The sequence below is a fragment of the Dermacentor andersoni genome, chromosome 3 (assembly GCF_023375885.2).
Source record: "Dermacentor andersoni chromosome 3, qqDerAnde1_hic_scaffold, whole genome shotgun sequence".
Taxonomy (NCBI): Eukaryota; Metazoa; Arthropoda; class Arachnida; order Ixodida; family Ixodidae; genus Dermacentor; species Dermacentor andersoni.
In genome coordinates, this window is record NC_092816.1 from 43,029,090 (window position 1) to 43,045,565 (window position 16,476).

Here is a 16,476-nt window from a genome sequence, read left to right on the forward strand (position 1 = left end):
ATATAAACAAAAACAGAGGCACATAAACGCACAGACAAGCTCACAAACTTAAACAAACACAGTTAAGCACACATACACAAAGACACGCACAAAAACACACTTGCACGCACACACACATGCATGCGCGCACACACACGCATAAACCCGCACGCAGACACACATAAACACACTTAGAGACACAAACTCACACAAACACACTTACACACACACACACACAAACACAGACATCCAGAGAGAGAAAGAGACATGCACGCACAGCAAAGCCAAAGAGCTCTTGATGGCTCTTTACAGAAATTACCCTTAGTATAATTTTCTGTATTCATTCGGGATGCTACTACCATCCCGTAAAAATGCCAAAGCAGACGGACGGATGGACGGACGGACGGACGGAAGGACAGACAGACAGACAGACAGACAGACAGACAGACAGACAGACAGACAGACAGACAGATAGATAGATAGATAGATAGATAGATAGATAGATAGATAGATAGATAGACAGACAGACAGACAGACAGACAGACAGACAGACAGATAGACAGACAGACAGATAGACAGACAGACAGACAGACAGACAGATAGATAGATAGATAGATAGATAGATAGATAGATAGATAGATAGATAGATAGATAGATAGATAGATAGATAGATAGATAGATAGATAGATAGATAGATAGATAGATAGATAGATAGATAGATAGATAAAGAGTCCACATCTGTTTGCACAGCAATCAGGTTGATCGTCTTTTTTGTTGTCTCGATTTCCTTCCACCGGGAGCACACCGGCCTGCCCGGATATATTAAACGGCCCTATATTGCCAAGGATAGACCGCTTCCAAGAAGAAAAGAAAAACAAAATAACAAATAGACGCATTGGGGGTTCGCAAGTAACAAGCGAAAGACCCGAGAAGACGACACGCCAAAGTCGCGCCCACCGCGTGCATTCGCAATAAGGAGCCCCTTCGGCCGAAAGCGGCACAGAGGACTCAGTGGCCTCTGTCTGAGTTGAGGGGAGGTATTCATCTATCTCTTGTGTAGCGTTCCTGCAGACGCCGCCATGCTCTAATGCTTCTACTGCTGACTTGGTTGGCCACTGCGCAGCTGCGTTGCATCTGAATTGAGGCCCGCCTTTTGGCTAGCTGCTGTCCGCTACTCTAGATGCTTGATATTGGACTGGCCGGCCCTTTTTCGATGCGCACAAGCATTCAGGAGATCATGTGCATTACTCAGTTTGGAAGCGGAAATCCTTCACGGACTTCTCTTGGCTAAATATCTGCAGCATTATGGAAACATGGCAATGCCATCTGCCGATGGCTGGAAGAGCCCGCTTGCTTATATTTACTCTGCTTCCCAGCATTTCCCGCCTTCATGAGTACGCACGTCGTCTGCAGTCGGGGTCCTAAAGAGGGGTCCACAGTAGAGAACTTGCGACGTTATACCTAGAATGTTCTGTTGAATCGGCCAAGAAAAAGCCCAAGATGCCGAAATGGGTTCGAATGAATGAATGAATGAATGAATGAATGAATGAATGAATGAATCAATCAATCAATCAATCAATCAATCAATCAATCAATCAATCAATCAATCAATCAATCAATCAATCAATCAATCAATCAATCAATCAATCAATCAATCAATCAATCAATCACATGAAGCGAAGAAGCACACGAATCACGGGAGAACGAGATACAATAAATTTATAGAAAAGTGATGGCGACTGTAACAGCGTGGTCAGGGAAGAGGTAAGGGGCTAAGTACGTCCCACTATCGAAGCGTTTGCATGCGAAGGGTCCTTTATACCCCTGTCACAGGGCAAATCTAATGTCATTTACAACGAATGACATTCGCTGATAATGCCATTTGTTTGCTGTCACACGGTAAAACGTAATGACATTCGTCGAAAATGACATTCACAAACGAATGAGTTCGCCAAACTCATTCGCATTCGTTTGGAAGCGAATGTGTATCCTCGACACCATGAGAGTACCAGTGTTTCACAAAGGGTACATGCTTCTTTTTCGTTTTAACAAAAAATCACTATTGTTCTATAAATTTCATTACCTAATTATTGCTTTAACGACATTGAAGTCCATCACGTGCGTAAATACAGAAAACTACTCTCAGTCCAGTGACCAGACAACCGTCTTTAGCTTTCGCTGCAGCAGTTGTGTTGGTTCGCACCGGAGCATCGGCCGTGGCCGCTTCAATTTACTTGGCGTAAAAGCATGCGCGTGTTTTCCTGTGGTACGCGCCAAGAATTAGGATATTAGGATCCCGCATGCACATCAGAACGGCGATGACATGCAACTGCCCTTCTCGTACTACTTCAGCCGATGTAGCGGACGCGCCTATCGTTCTCTTCGCACTGTTGCTTGCCTTAGCTTTGGCTTGGCTTGACTCGACTTTGTTGGCAATGTCGAAAAGTTAGTGATCGAACGCTACGGTTTGAAAGCAACGATCGCATATTCTAGTGGAATTTAGCATATTGGAAAATGATTATTTGACAAAAGTGGGTTTGAGGCGTGTGTTTTTTTTTTTACTATCGTCATTGTCATCATTTTCAAATGACATTAGTTTTCGCCGTGTGACAGCGCGCTGTGATAATGACATTAATGGCACAAATGTCATTTGTTGGAAATGACATTAGATTTGCCGTGTGACAGGGGTATTAGTTAGGCAGTGATCCTGGCCCTTTCGGTACAAATCCAGTCTTCGTAATGGCCCTCTCCTGTGGACGGTGTTTGTTTGAGGACTCTTCCAGTACGCCACACTACCATTTAAGATGTGATATGGCCGATGCCCTATCAGCGGATTAAGTGCTACAACGCGTGTTTGGCGGGTCGTCGTGGGGGCAACCCTACTTTCTATAATTTTTTCACTGCGCAGCCATTTTACTAGCACGTCCACTGTGAGGGCGAAACCCATTCGAACTTTAATGAGTGCGTACTTGGCCCATCGAGGAATACGTTTATGTAGTGAGGATCTTCAAAGCGAACCACTTACTCTGTGAACGTACGCAAGGCACTTTTGCCTACAGATGTTCTCTAGTTGTGTGTCTCAATGACAGCGCACCGGTAGTGATTGTTCATGATGTTATGTCAAAGAAGCACTCCAATTAAACTATCTAACGCAAAATAATAAATGAAACACTCGCGAGTACATATATAGCCAAACACACAACGTGAAATGTATTGAGTGAACTATCAAAGTATTCACGGAACAATAAGCGCGACAAATTCACGCCTGTTATGTTTTGTTCAAATGTAAAAGCCGCGTCATTGCAGTAGCTTGCGCTGACTTTTCGCCGCTGCCACGCTGCATACATCCCTCCAGTATGAGCCGTTCTGGCCTTGTCTGTCCTCCCCCCCTTCCCCCCCCCCCCCCCGAATTGACGAGAAGCAGCAATAACACACCGTAAGATTTGGAACAACCTGAAAATTCAGCATGAGCTACACAACAACAAATACAATAAACAAAGGAAGACAGCCAAGTTACACCTTCCCTCCCCATGGCTCGGCACTACAGAACACATTTCCCGAAAGTCGACGAAACGGTGGTCGACGCGGATATTAAAACAAGTTTGCAGTTCCCGAAAGTCGACGAAGCGGTGGTCGACGCGGATATTCAAGCAAGTTTGCAGCTCCCGAAAGTCGACGAAACGGTGGTCGACGCGGATATTCAAACAAGTTTGCAGTTTCCGAGAGTCGACGAAACGGTGGTCGACGCGGACATTCAAACAAGTTTGCAGTTCCCGAAAGTCGACGAAACGATGGTCGACGCGGATATTCAAACAAGTTTGCAGTTTCCGAGAGTCGACGAAACGGTGGTCGACGCGGACATTCAAAGACGTTTGCCTCCGCGTTGACGCTGTAAATAAAGAGTGAAGGTAATTGGCTGGTGCATCTGTGCCCATTTTCTTCCCTTTTGACCACGGTGTATTTGTCACTATGTTCAGTGGTTGTCTCCAATATATACGAAAGCCTCCAACATAGCACAAGGCTGGTGCACTTCAATCCGTGACGCCATGCTGCCTTACCCTATTGCCGCAGAATCTCATGGGGACGCTCCCGAGTAAGCCGCGGTGATTTTGACGTCACCGCTTTTGTCACGCTCGGCTTGGCAATGGAAATTTCGGCCGTAAGGCCGAGTGCAGAGGCCTGCTATCTAGGAGGCGCTGCCGATACTGTACAGTCGGTGGCAACTTAAGAATTCAGTGGCCAACGTGCCCCTGTCAAACTCAAAGCGAACTTGTGTAGTGGTGCTGTCAATTATTTTTCGCTCATCTCTGTGACGTCCCGGTGGTGGCGAAGTTCAACCGATAATAAAAGTTTAAGTTCTGGGTGTTTCAAAACCCGCAATCTTTCATTCTTCTCGTGCCGTTTCGAAAAATGAGGCGCAGTGAAGTGTGGCTTTGTGCGTCTGAATGGCTTAGGTCGTCATCGAGTATTGTCGAGGCGAGTGAATCGCGACACGCTACGGCATTACGAGCGTTACACGCTTTTTATGTGTATTAGAGCCTTTGCCGGAGCCTGGCCGGAGGGCGAAGACGCCTAGAAGGAGCTCTGCGACGCGCTGCTACACGGACGACGAGGTAAATTTGTGTTTGGTTCGCTTTCCCGGTGACCCGAGCTCGAGCCTGTGCGCACAGACGTGACCGGACGTGGCTCGGCGAAAGCCATCGGTTGCGGGAATCGAATGGCTCGAGGCGGTCTTTTGTGATTCGTTCATATATAGACGGCGGCTATTGTGTCCTCGATATGAGGCCATTGCATGCTGGGGGGGGGGGGGGGGGGGGGATTCCCATCACCGGTACGAAATAGGCGGCCGCCTATTGTGCGTCTGTTCCGGCGTGCGTACGCGACTATGTGAATCATGCAGCCGGCGCAGGAATTTCGGGCCATAGAATATTCTCGGCTCGCTTCACGGTAATGGGAATCATTGTAAGGTTAATGCTTGTACCTTTTGTTGCAGAGTATGAAAATAAACTAGCTCCTGTTTCGTTTTTTTTCGTTAACCGCTGAAGGAGATACGGCTACTGGATTTGATTGCCTCTAATATCGAGCGACAATACTTCCTACAATTCTGTTACACCTGACAGAGTTAGCCATACTACATTCATTGTTGTTCCTGCAACCTTTCGCGAATGTCCACATTGTTGCCTGCCCTAAAGAGACGATAAAAAGGGCAGAGGTATTCGTAAGTTATGCTAAGTACACTGCTATAGCAACACAGTCCCCCTGGCTGTAAAGGGTGGCGCGATAAGTCAGAAGAGACGGGTGGGGAAGCCGCCGGGAAGCTCCTGTGCCAGTTATTCATGACGTCATAAATTATTACCGAGTCTACACGGACCCAGTCATTTGATTATCCGTCAAAGAAGTATGTCAACGAAGGAGCACATTTTGTTCTGAATAAACCAACGAGACAACTTAGCGGATTTCGAGTCCAATATGACCAAGATAAGAGAAAATAGATTAAAAGCAGTGACGTCGCACTGACGTACGGACGCTGGCCTTTCGACGCGAGCGTCGGTACGTCTTTTTTTTTTCTTTTTTATTTAGTGTCCACTCAACACAGTTTTCACCTTTCAAGAAGTATGCGCTAAAAGGAAGCTTTCAAATCAAATGGCATTCCACAAACGGCTGGCGGTATTTTGTTACAACGTTCATGCACGCAGCAGTGTTAACACCGTTGTATACGGAGACAACAAAGCGGCAATTCTTTGATGCACTGGTGGCGGAAAAATTAAATCTCGAACTGTGAAAACGGTAACACTTGAAAAAAAAAAGAGGTATCCTTTGGTTCCTCTGATGAGCTCTCATACGGGTGTGCAGCGCCATACCACGGACTCAATCCCAACGCTAACTGTTTCGCTCAAGCGACATCTTCGGCACTGGGTCCGAGAGAACGCTCGTTTTCATTGTATCAAGTCGCATATAGGCAACGTATAATGGATTTTATAGCTTCTCCATTCGTTTTGAAAAGAAGAGGTTTTCCAGCGCCCTCTGTAGAAAGAAGAAACGAAATCGCTAGTGAATAAAAAATAAGAATAATAAAACAAAGAGAAGTCATTTCTTAAAAAAAAAAGTTAGGAAAGAAAAATACCGGTGCCTGCAACTTCGTTTTCAACAACGCCTGCTTGAAGGAAGGACGAAACTTGCGTGCAGGTCACGTATATCGTATCCAGAAGTTCACTTGCCGTAAATGCTTGGCTTTTTCACCGAATCGCGCGAGCCATCTCAGAAAAAGTCGAGGAACTCGATGATCCAGGTCGCAGTGATCCCGCTTGTTGTTATTGTTTGGAGGTTCGTTCGTGCTAATTGGCATACAACGCCATGGTAGAAGGCAGCTAATTGGGACTGCCAGAGCTTCGACGTAATCCTGACTTTCGACGTGCTTAATCGTACGGAACAGTATAATGAATAATCTAAAAAATATATGGCAGTATCTCTCGAAGAGCGAAACTCTGACAATAATAGCAAGGATTAATATTGTTCTCAAACTCCTCGAACGGTATTGTAACTGTACGCAGGTGCGACTGTATGTCTGTGCGACATAGGTGGGCACGCCCAAATTTCTGCCACCGTTTTAGGCTTTTAACACGCCGTGTAGGGCCTAAAATTACATCTGAGAGGCACCACCTCGCGGCTAGTAAAGACGCAGGCCGCCAGTGAAATTTGGTCACTTTCAGATTGTGATCACCGCTATTCTTTTGAACTTTTGATTATAAGACCAAAAACATGCGCTCTGAATTGAACGTTTCGATACTGTTGTCTGCGCGCTGCTACAAAATATTATCAGGAATATAGTTTGAGAAACACTGAGGAATAAGAAGACAGTCCCCTGCTGAGCAACTTTGGTGATTGAATATTATAGCATCTGCATATGCGGCGTAGATAAACATGTGGCATAAATATACGTAAATATATACAGAACATCACGGCGACGCCGTCGGAGGAATTATGCCTGGAATGTCCATATAATCGCTATCGCAATAAAACCAACTTCCTATGTTGACTTCCTATGAGTGCAGAAGTAAACATGTATTTTAAAACGGAAGGTTTCAGGGAGGCGGAAACAAAGAGAAAAAACTCATTCATTCATTCATTCATTCATTCACATGTTCAGCACTATTGCGCTAGCTACAGAGTGAGCCCCAAACATATACTACAGCTACATTTGTGCAGCACTAAAAATAATAATACTAATGTTAGGTATCATTTTTACAAAAGGGAGAGTCGGGCGAGTTTGGTTGGCACAATTATTCAGCTTGATTCGGTAGCCCTCTTTTTTTGTCCTCTTGCTTTAAGCGAACGCTTCACGAGTCGTGTACGAGCGACTTATACTGTACCTCTGCTAAAACTTAGACATCATAGGCAGTGTTGACGCATTCGTCTCCGCAGGAAAGTACGGTATAAAGCGAGTTGCAACGGACATGCTAAATAACTAAATAGTTAACGGACAAAGCTAAATAAGTGTACACCAGTAAGACAGTCTTGTAAGCTAGTACCATAGTTTTATCCGTGCGTGACGGCAGCTTCATTCGTGAACTCATTCACGCATACATAAGCGCGACGTCCGAATGTTCTTGCGTGCGGGCAGTTTTGGCATCGCAAAGAGGTGAAGTCTTCGGTTCCGTTAGTAAGCAGTGTATCCCTGTTTCGCCTATGAACAATAAAATCGCGCCCGAGCCGACGATGTCAAAATCAACGACTTAAAGACGAGCTATGCGCTTTAACTACAGAGTACTGCGAGAAGGTGGTGTCACCACTCACGTCTTCCTTGCCTGGCTTGGCTAGTCTTTTCTCACGGTAAGGTGGCCGCTTTGCTAATGCCGGATAACAATGTACTGACCGAGCCTAACCTAACGTTCGTCTTTCTTGTTCACTTAAAGGATTAATACAAGCTAATAGCGAATGATTCTACAGAAACTTTATTTTCTGTTCATGAACACCTCTATCCTATAGAGAAAACACGGGGAATGCGGGAGATGGAAATTCAAGACGATAAGCAAAACGTGAACAAGGTGAATGCAGGAGCCAACGTTTCGACAAGTGGACTTGTCTTCTTCAAGGCCTTGAAGAAGAAGGTTTGCCTTGAAGAAGACAAGTCCGCTCGTCGAACCGTTGGCTCCTGCATTCACCTTTTTTTTGCCTTGAAGAAGACAAGTCCACTTGAAACGTTGGCTCCTGCATTCACCTTGTTCACGTTTTGCTCATCGTCTACCCTACAGAGTCATACAAACAATTTCTAAATTTTGTGCACAGTGACACCAAGTTAACAGGGCCGCTAAACATTAAGTGCACATGCACAACGATTTTCACGCGCACACACTGGCCATATCAGATTTGCTTTTGCGTATACAAAATTCCCGCGTTATCTGCCCTCCGCAATAGTGCGATCCCAACGCTCCCGTAAAAATAGTGTACATACTTTTGAATTACTAACTCAACAGCGATTTTTCGATGCAGTGAGACGACTTTGCTGCTCGGAAAATAGGGATACAAAGGGGCCAAACTTCTATTCCCGCAAACCGAATCGCCCATGCTGTAGATTCTCAAATGCGCCGGCTGTTTCTTCCCCGATCTTCACGGAGGACGCACATTCTCAATACGTCTACGTGCTCGAAAGTGCACCTAAAGTGGGTCACACTCTGCCCAAGCGACTTGTATCCTCGCATTCCCCATTTTACCTTTTCGTCTCCTGGACCCCGGATCTAAGAATTCGGAGGGAGCCGACCTGGCGCCCTCTTCCTCCGAGGTGACCTCAGCACGATCGTGTGATGTCAAGTTGGACAGGTTTCTTATAGTTTGGTATACCGCCTTCTGCGGTAGGCAGTATAGAACGCGGTACGGTCTGGCTGTACCGCCTTTTACGCATGCGCTGTTATTATGTTTTTCCCCCTTTGCCGCATAGTCAATAGCGGACGCATCTCTGTGCGCTCGCGCATATGCACAGGCGTGCTATGTGCGCGTGGCTTCCTTCGTAGCCCAACACGTTTCCTACTCCTCCCACTTTTTTCCTTTCATCTTTGGACGCACAACACCGTGTAAGGCATTTTGGTTTCTTTCCTAACCTACCACCTTCCTCTCTTAAAGTTCTTCTTCCTGTTCTTTGGTGTTTTACCGCTAGAGCGTTCAGCTGTGCCGCCAAAGCGGCAACAACAGCTGCCAAAAAAAAAAAAAGAATGGAACAAGACCCGGAACTTCGCTTCCTGAAGCCGCCACGCTTGACCCCCTTCGGAATGTGGGTCACACAAGCAGCCGCTAAAGCTATCGCCGCATCCTCTTCTCCCTAAAGGTCGCGGGGTCATTCGGGAGGGGGGCGAAGGTCGTGACATTCGTTAGAGCTTCCCGTTCTCCAACGGCGCCTTCTGATGCTTCGCTGTCTCTTTGATGACTTGGCCATGGCTCGCGCTGACGTAATCGTCGTGCCGTTTTCATCAAGACACTCTCATCGTTTCAGCTTGCTTTGTATTGGGGGCCTTTAAAAGATTCATTTTTTAAAATAGAATTCCACATCATCTTCATATTATTTAAGCGCAACTAGGCGCGCGGCAACGAAGCATTTTGTACTCGGTGCGAGTTCGAATAAGTATGCCTTATGTTTCAGAACATTATAAAATAACCCACTTGCAGCTTCGAGTCTTTCTTCAGACAAGCCCAGGCTACGAAATCATCTTTCCCATTTGTGGGCTCAATCATGCTTCACCAAACCTTCCTTGAGCTTAACTTCTAAGATGTGTTGCTATGGCCTGTCGCTACCAATCGTAAAGCAGACCGGTTTCCCTCGAGGGCTTATGCAAGAGCGTTGTATAACGATATTGAAGTGTTGAATTTTGTCTTAGGAATGGTTTGAAGTGCATGCTGCAATCACTGCGCAATCGTGGGTACCCGATTGAGGGAGCATTCGTTCGTCTTCCTTTTTATTTTTCGGCGATCAAGCGTACGGTGCCCCAACGTCGCTCCGCGCAATTCAACGCCGACCAAAGAAGACAGGGTGCGGCTTTCCTGTAAGCGTCTGCGACGAATCTTTGTAGTAGTGTGGGAAGATTCTAAGCTTTCAATTAACAAATAAAAATAAATGTCCAATTTGATTGGGTTTTCGAATCAATTAGTCGCTATTAGTAAATGAGAATATTTCTCGAATCGTTTCCGAATATCCTATATCGTAAACTGTGCATGGTCGAACAGTAAATTGCAGCAAGTGCGCGATAAATTAATCCACCTGCTATATAAAAAACATAATAAAGCACGACAATTAACGTAGCGGAGAACTTTGTACGTCACCCAGGGAGTCGGGCTCTTCCACCTCAGCCGCACTCACCGAGAGGTTCCGAGTATGCGAACAAATTGCTTATTTGTTCCTAATGTTCGATTTGCGCCTTTAATGAACAAACGCTTCATAGCACGCACTGTAATGACGGAAACATGATGACGTTGTGAACACACTGGGATACGAACATCGTTTTACGTTAACAATGAAAACGGCTGACCGGTGTTCGAAAGATATTCGATATTCGACTCGATTTCGCTTCTGGCACTATTCGATTTGGTCTGAAAAAGAACCATTCGCGCACCCTTAAAAAGTGCTTTATTTGCTATACACTTTCGCTGTGAGAGTGTAAAACCCATGTGAACCACCCTCACTCTCCTTTTTCCCCCTGATTCAGAGGATAATATAGATCCATTCTATGAAAGGGATGGAAATGGCTTAAGGACTGCTAGGAATAACCGCTTGCCAAGGATCTCAGTGATACAAGAGGTTGCGCAGCATAGCATGAAACACGCTTAGACTATAGGCTTGAAGCACGCTTTCTTTCTTTGTAGCCCCCCCTGGCGGTTCTTGAGAGATGGTGCTAATCTCCAGCAGTTCCCGATACATCGGGAACGGAGAACCACTACTACTGTGCTTGCTGATGTGGGGAGCAAAACGCTCTGGGGAAATTGCACTCTTCGAGCCGCAAAGCAAACGCTCAACGCCAGTTGTCCCACATTGACATTGCCCGGGGTACTGGACCGAATCAGATAACTTGATTACTGGTTTTTCTGGACTTCTTACTGCACCTGTGGGGTCTACCGCCCCCTCCATCGCGGTGATGGATGTACAACACCCCGAGGATCCTCCCGGTTCCCGTTCACCCGCGGACATCGGTTCGAGGAAGCGAGGAAATACGTCGAGTGGTAGCGAGGACACAGAGCTGTACTGCGCATCAGGTGACGAGTCCTCGGAAGACAGCTTTCGACTTGTCCAGTACCGCAAGGCCAAACGAAGAATTATCAACTCATCTTCGGCGTCCAGCTCGAACACTGTGAAAACAGCTCCTCAGCGATGGCCTCACTCCATCCTGTTTGTGCCACAGAACGCTACCGACAACCTGCGCGTCCTCAACAGGCAAGCTCTCTTCGTGTATCTAGAAAACACCGTGCCAAATGAGATCAAGGATGTTAGGATAAACACTAGGCGAAACATCCTGGCAATCGATGTGATGAACCCGAGTGCACTGACCATACTACAACATGTAACGCAGCTGGGAAACATCAAGGTCCGATCCATCGTGCCAACGAATGGTTCCACAATAACAGGAGTCATCTATGACATTGACAATGAAATATCTAATGCAGACCTCCCAATTCTCATAAAACCAGCAAGCAAACACAACGTGATTGTGCATGTTGGTCGCCTCGGCAACACACGTTGTGTGAGGATAACCTTCAAAGGCGACTGCCTTCCACCCTACGTGAAGGTCGGCCACTTTCGCCACCAGGTTCGACCATTTATTCCAAGACCAATGCAATGCTTCAATTGTCAGAAGATTGGACATGTGAAGGGTGTTTGCAGAAATTCGGCCGTGTGCCCTCGATGTGCCGAAGCCCACTCAGAAGACAACTGCAGCGCAACCACGTTGAAGTGTCCTAACTGTCAAGGTGATCACTGCGCCTCTTCCAAAGACTGTCCCCAGATCAAGAAAGAAATCACCATTCTTAAACAAATGGTCAGAGACAACTCTACCCACAAAGAGGCCGCTGTGAAAGTACGGCGAAGACGACGTCACCGACGAAGGTCTTCACGGCGGAAAACAGCAAGCTATCAGGAAAAGTCACCTCGTCAAGCATCATCATCAGCGGACGTTTCCAACACTCCGAACACCGATGTTGGAAGGGAGAAAACTGCCAGATCTCTCTCCACAAAGGAATGGCCGCCACTTCCGCGTACACGACCGCCAGAAGAGCCGCAGAAGAAGCCGCCTCCAGTACAGCAACGTGCTGTATCCGACGAGTCGCGGAAAACGGATGAGCAAGTGATAGAACTTATCAGGCCTTTAATGAATGCCATTCGCGTGCTGCTAAGCAACATGCACACACCGTCTGCCAGAAGTGCGCTTCAAGTACTGGACGCTCTGAGTCCGGTGCTTGCAACCCTTGAGTAGATCATGGCTCCACAGCCACGGTCTTTTAGGGAAGAGGTCCGACAAGCAGCTATTTTTCAGTGGAATGCCCGCGGACTCAGAGCGCGCCTTTCGGATTTCCGTCGCTTCGTGTACGCCAATATGTTTCCCATCATCGTCATTTGCGAGCCGAACTTATCGAACAAAATCAGACTTTCTGGATATGAATCATTTATGTCGTCAGCTGTTTATGAAAACAGTAAGGTTTTGGTGTTTATTCGCCGTGACCTCACCTACACTCATCAGCCTGTACCACCTAATGACAGTAATCAATATATATGCCTAAACGTAAGGAAAAAGAATCTGGCCTTTACTTTTGTTGGCGCCTACATATCTCCGTCAAGTCGATTTGATTACAAAAGACTACGAGACATCCTTTCCTCAACTTCCAATCCCTGGGTCATCATTGGAGATTTCAACGCCCATCATACCCTCTGGGGAAGTCCGATCATCAACGCAAGAGGCAGAGCTCTGGTATCTTTCGCCTCCAGTAATGAACTTTGGCTGCTGAATGATGGAAGTCCTACGTTCTTACGTGGTTCCACGTACAGCAGCTGTCTTGACTTGGCTTTCGTCTCACGAAGCCTAGTCAGACGTGCAGGGTGGTTTGCGGACATAGAGACGCACGGAAGCGACCATATCCCCACGTACATCAAGATTAGAGGATTGACCGCCTCCAAATTACGGGATACGATCCAAAGAGTGGACTGGCCTAAATTTCAGTCTATTATGGAAGAACGCTGTGACGCCAATCCATCTTTCAACTTGGAAGAGGCAATCAAGAGCGTGGTGCAAGACACTATGCGTACTCTAACATGCTCCTCGAAACTTAATGATTTTGATGTGGAACTAGAACGACTTCGAGCAATCCGACGACGTGCTGAACGAAGATACCGACGTACGAAAACAATGGACGATCTACGGACCGCCAGGCGCACGCAAAAGAAGATACAGCGCCGGTTAGACAAGCTCGAATCACAACGTTGGGCTGCTTTCTGTGAGTCGCTAGATCCACGCAAGCCTTTATCGCAACTATGGAGAACGGTGCGCGGACTGCGGACACTTCCCGTACAGCGATTCCCATTCAAGGCGCTTGCCCTCTCTCAAAAGAGATCGGAGATTGACGTGGCAGAGGATTTCTGCGCCAGATTATCCGGCCAACTCACAGCTACCAACATTCGATCGCCTTCGAGCAGCTGTCCGCCACCACGTGATCACCGGTTGGATCTACCATTCTCGATCCACGAACTTAAGGCAGCATTAGCTTTGTGTAGCCACACATCAGCGCCAGGACCTGACGGAATTTCCTACCGAGCTCTGTGTCACCTGGGGGAGCGAGCGAGAGGAGTTCTTCTTGAGGTGTACAATGAATCTTGGAGAAATGGCACGCTACCAACAACCTGGAAGACAAGTCGCCTTGTTCCACTACTGAAGCCTGGCAAGTCGCCGTTGGAGCTCTCATCATATCGCCCGATCGCTTTGGCGAGCTGTGTGGGCAAAGTAATGGAGAGGATGGTCCTAGGACGCCTGGAGTGGTACTTGGAGTACCACAACACCTACCCAGATGCCATGGCGGGCTTCCGACGTGGTCGGTCATCGATCGATAACGTCATCGACCTGGTAACCTACATTCAACATGAGAAATGCCGTAAGCGTCTCTGCGCATCCTTATTCCTCGACGTTAAAGGGGCGTATGACAACGTTACGCATGAAGCCATCCTCTCTGCTCTCGCAGAGGTAGGAGTGGGTGGTCGGATGTTTCAATGGATACGGAGCTATCTATCCATGCGATCCTTCTTTGTAAGCACCGAGGAAGGCCATACTTCTCTACATTATAGCTACCGTGGCGTCCCCCAGGGCGGTGTACTTAGCCCCGTGTTATTTAATCTAACACTAATTGCTCTCCTTGAGCACGTGCCAACCACAGTCAGGCTATCAATGTACGCGGATGACATCTGCATATGGACATCTGCAGTAACACGCCTACAGTTGCGAGCGAGAATTCAGAGAGCCGCCACACAAACTGCTATCTACCTCCGTCATCGAGGCCTGGAAATTTCTTCCGAGAAATGCGCACTAGTGCCATTTACGCGCAAACCTATGGCAAACTACAGTGTAATGATAAATGGCCAAATAATACGACGGGTCCGATCGTACAAGTTTCTAGGTGTCATAATCGACAGGGACTTGTCATGGAGCCCACACATATCATACGTGAAAAAACGGTTGACAGGCATCTGCCACCTGTTCAAGTTCTTCACTGGCAAGACCTGGGGAATGTCGCCTAGTGCCATGTTACAACTGTACAGGGTGCTCTTTCTAGGATTTCTGCGATACGGCTTGCCAGCAATAAACAACACAGGCAAAACGAATCTACGCACAATACAAAGTCTTCAGGGTCAAGTGCTCCGGATCTGTCTAGGCCTGCCTCAGAGTGCTTCAACAGTGGCTACGATAGCAATCGCTAGAGACCACCTTGTCAAGACCCACATTGAAATTGAAGTACTCAGGACCCATATAAGGCATCTAGCCAGGACTCCTCGTCACCATTTAGCCTCTCTACCAACGGACAGGCCACACACATCTTTCAGCCAAACGATAACTGCATATGTTGAATCATTGCCAGCGTGTTTCACTCCGGCTGCGAGACCTTCGATCCCTCCATGGTGCCTCGCTCAGCCAAAAATCAACCTCGCAATACCTGGTATCTCGAAAAAAGCTGATCTGTCATCACCAGCCCTTAGACAGCTCACGCTGCTATATTTGTACGAGAACTACCGTGACTCTACGCATATTTACACTGATGGATCTGTCCTTCCAAGCAGCTCCGCGGCGGCAATCGTCATACCAGCGAAAGCTACAACAATTAAATTTAAGACGACCCACGCGACAACATCGACGGCAGCAGAGCTCGCAGCGCTCTTTACTGCCCTTCATCACATTGGTGATGAACCGCCACACAAATGGACAATATTCTGCGATTCGAAGGCGGCCCTGCAGTCTCTACTGTCACCTTTACGACGCGGACCGCACGAACAGCTAATATTCCATATTACAGAGACGTTACACCATATAAGTGATGCAGGCCATGAAGTAACCTTCCAGTGGCTTCCAAGTCACTGCGGGATTATCGGCAATGAACGGGCGGATCACGCTGCCCGCTCAGCCCATACTGAGGAGCGCCACGTCCCAATTCCTGTTTCTAGAACTGACGCGGCACGGAAGCTCCGCCTACTTGCTCGGCAGTGCACCGCGTCACAATGGAATGAGCCACATTTAAGAAATACGCGACTGTACTCACTTGATCCAACATTAAGTCTTCGAGCGCCATCACAGCTTCGCCGTAGAGACGCCACGCTTTTATATCGACTTTGGTTGGGCGTTGCCTTTACTAAAGCCTATGCCTTCCGCATAGGGATGACCGACACACCAACCTGTGACCACTGCGGCCAGGAAGAATCAATTGGCCATATTTTGTGCGCCTGCCCGCAGTACAGTCCACAGAGGGCATGCCTTAGCCACGAACTTGACCGACTGGACGACCAACCGCTATCCGAAAAAAGAATTCTAAAACATCGAAAGGACCTACCTTCACAGAAGAAGGCCGTGCAAGCGCTTTTGCGCTTCTTGCGATCTACCGGCCTGTGTGAACGACTTTAACTGGAACGCCTTTTGTGTGTGTGTCTCCATGTGTGCGCGTTCCCTTTTTTTTTATTATTATTACTTTTTTTTCGTTTTCCTCTCTGTCATCTTTCTAACCCCTATCCCCCATCCCCAGTGTAGGGTAGCAAACCGGAGACTCATATCTGGTTAACCTCCCTGCCTTTCCTCTTCATTCTCTCTCTCTCTCTCTTGATTACTGGTTGCCTCATGTTCTCGCATTCGTTACTTGTGTATGCCGTTCGCGTGCGTTCTAGGTACGAAAGTCTCATTTCATGCATCACTCTTGTCATCTGTAGTATGCATGCTATAGACGTACAATCGACAAAACATATCCAGCTTCGATTAAAGAATGTCTCTCTATCTCTCT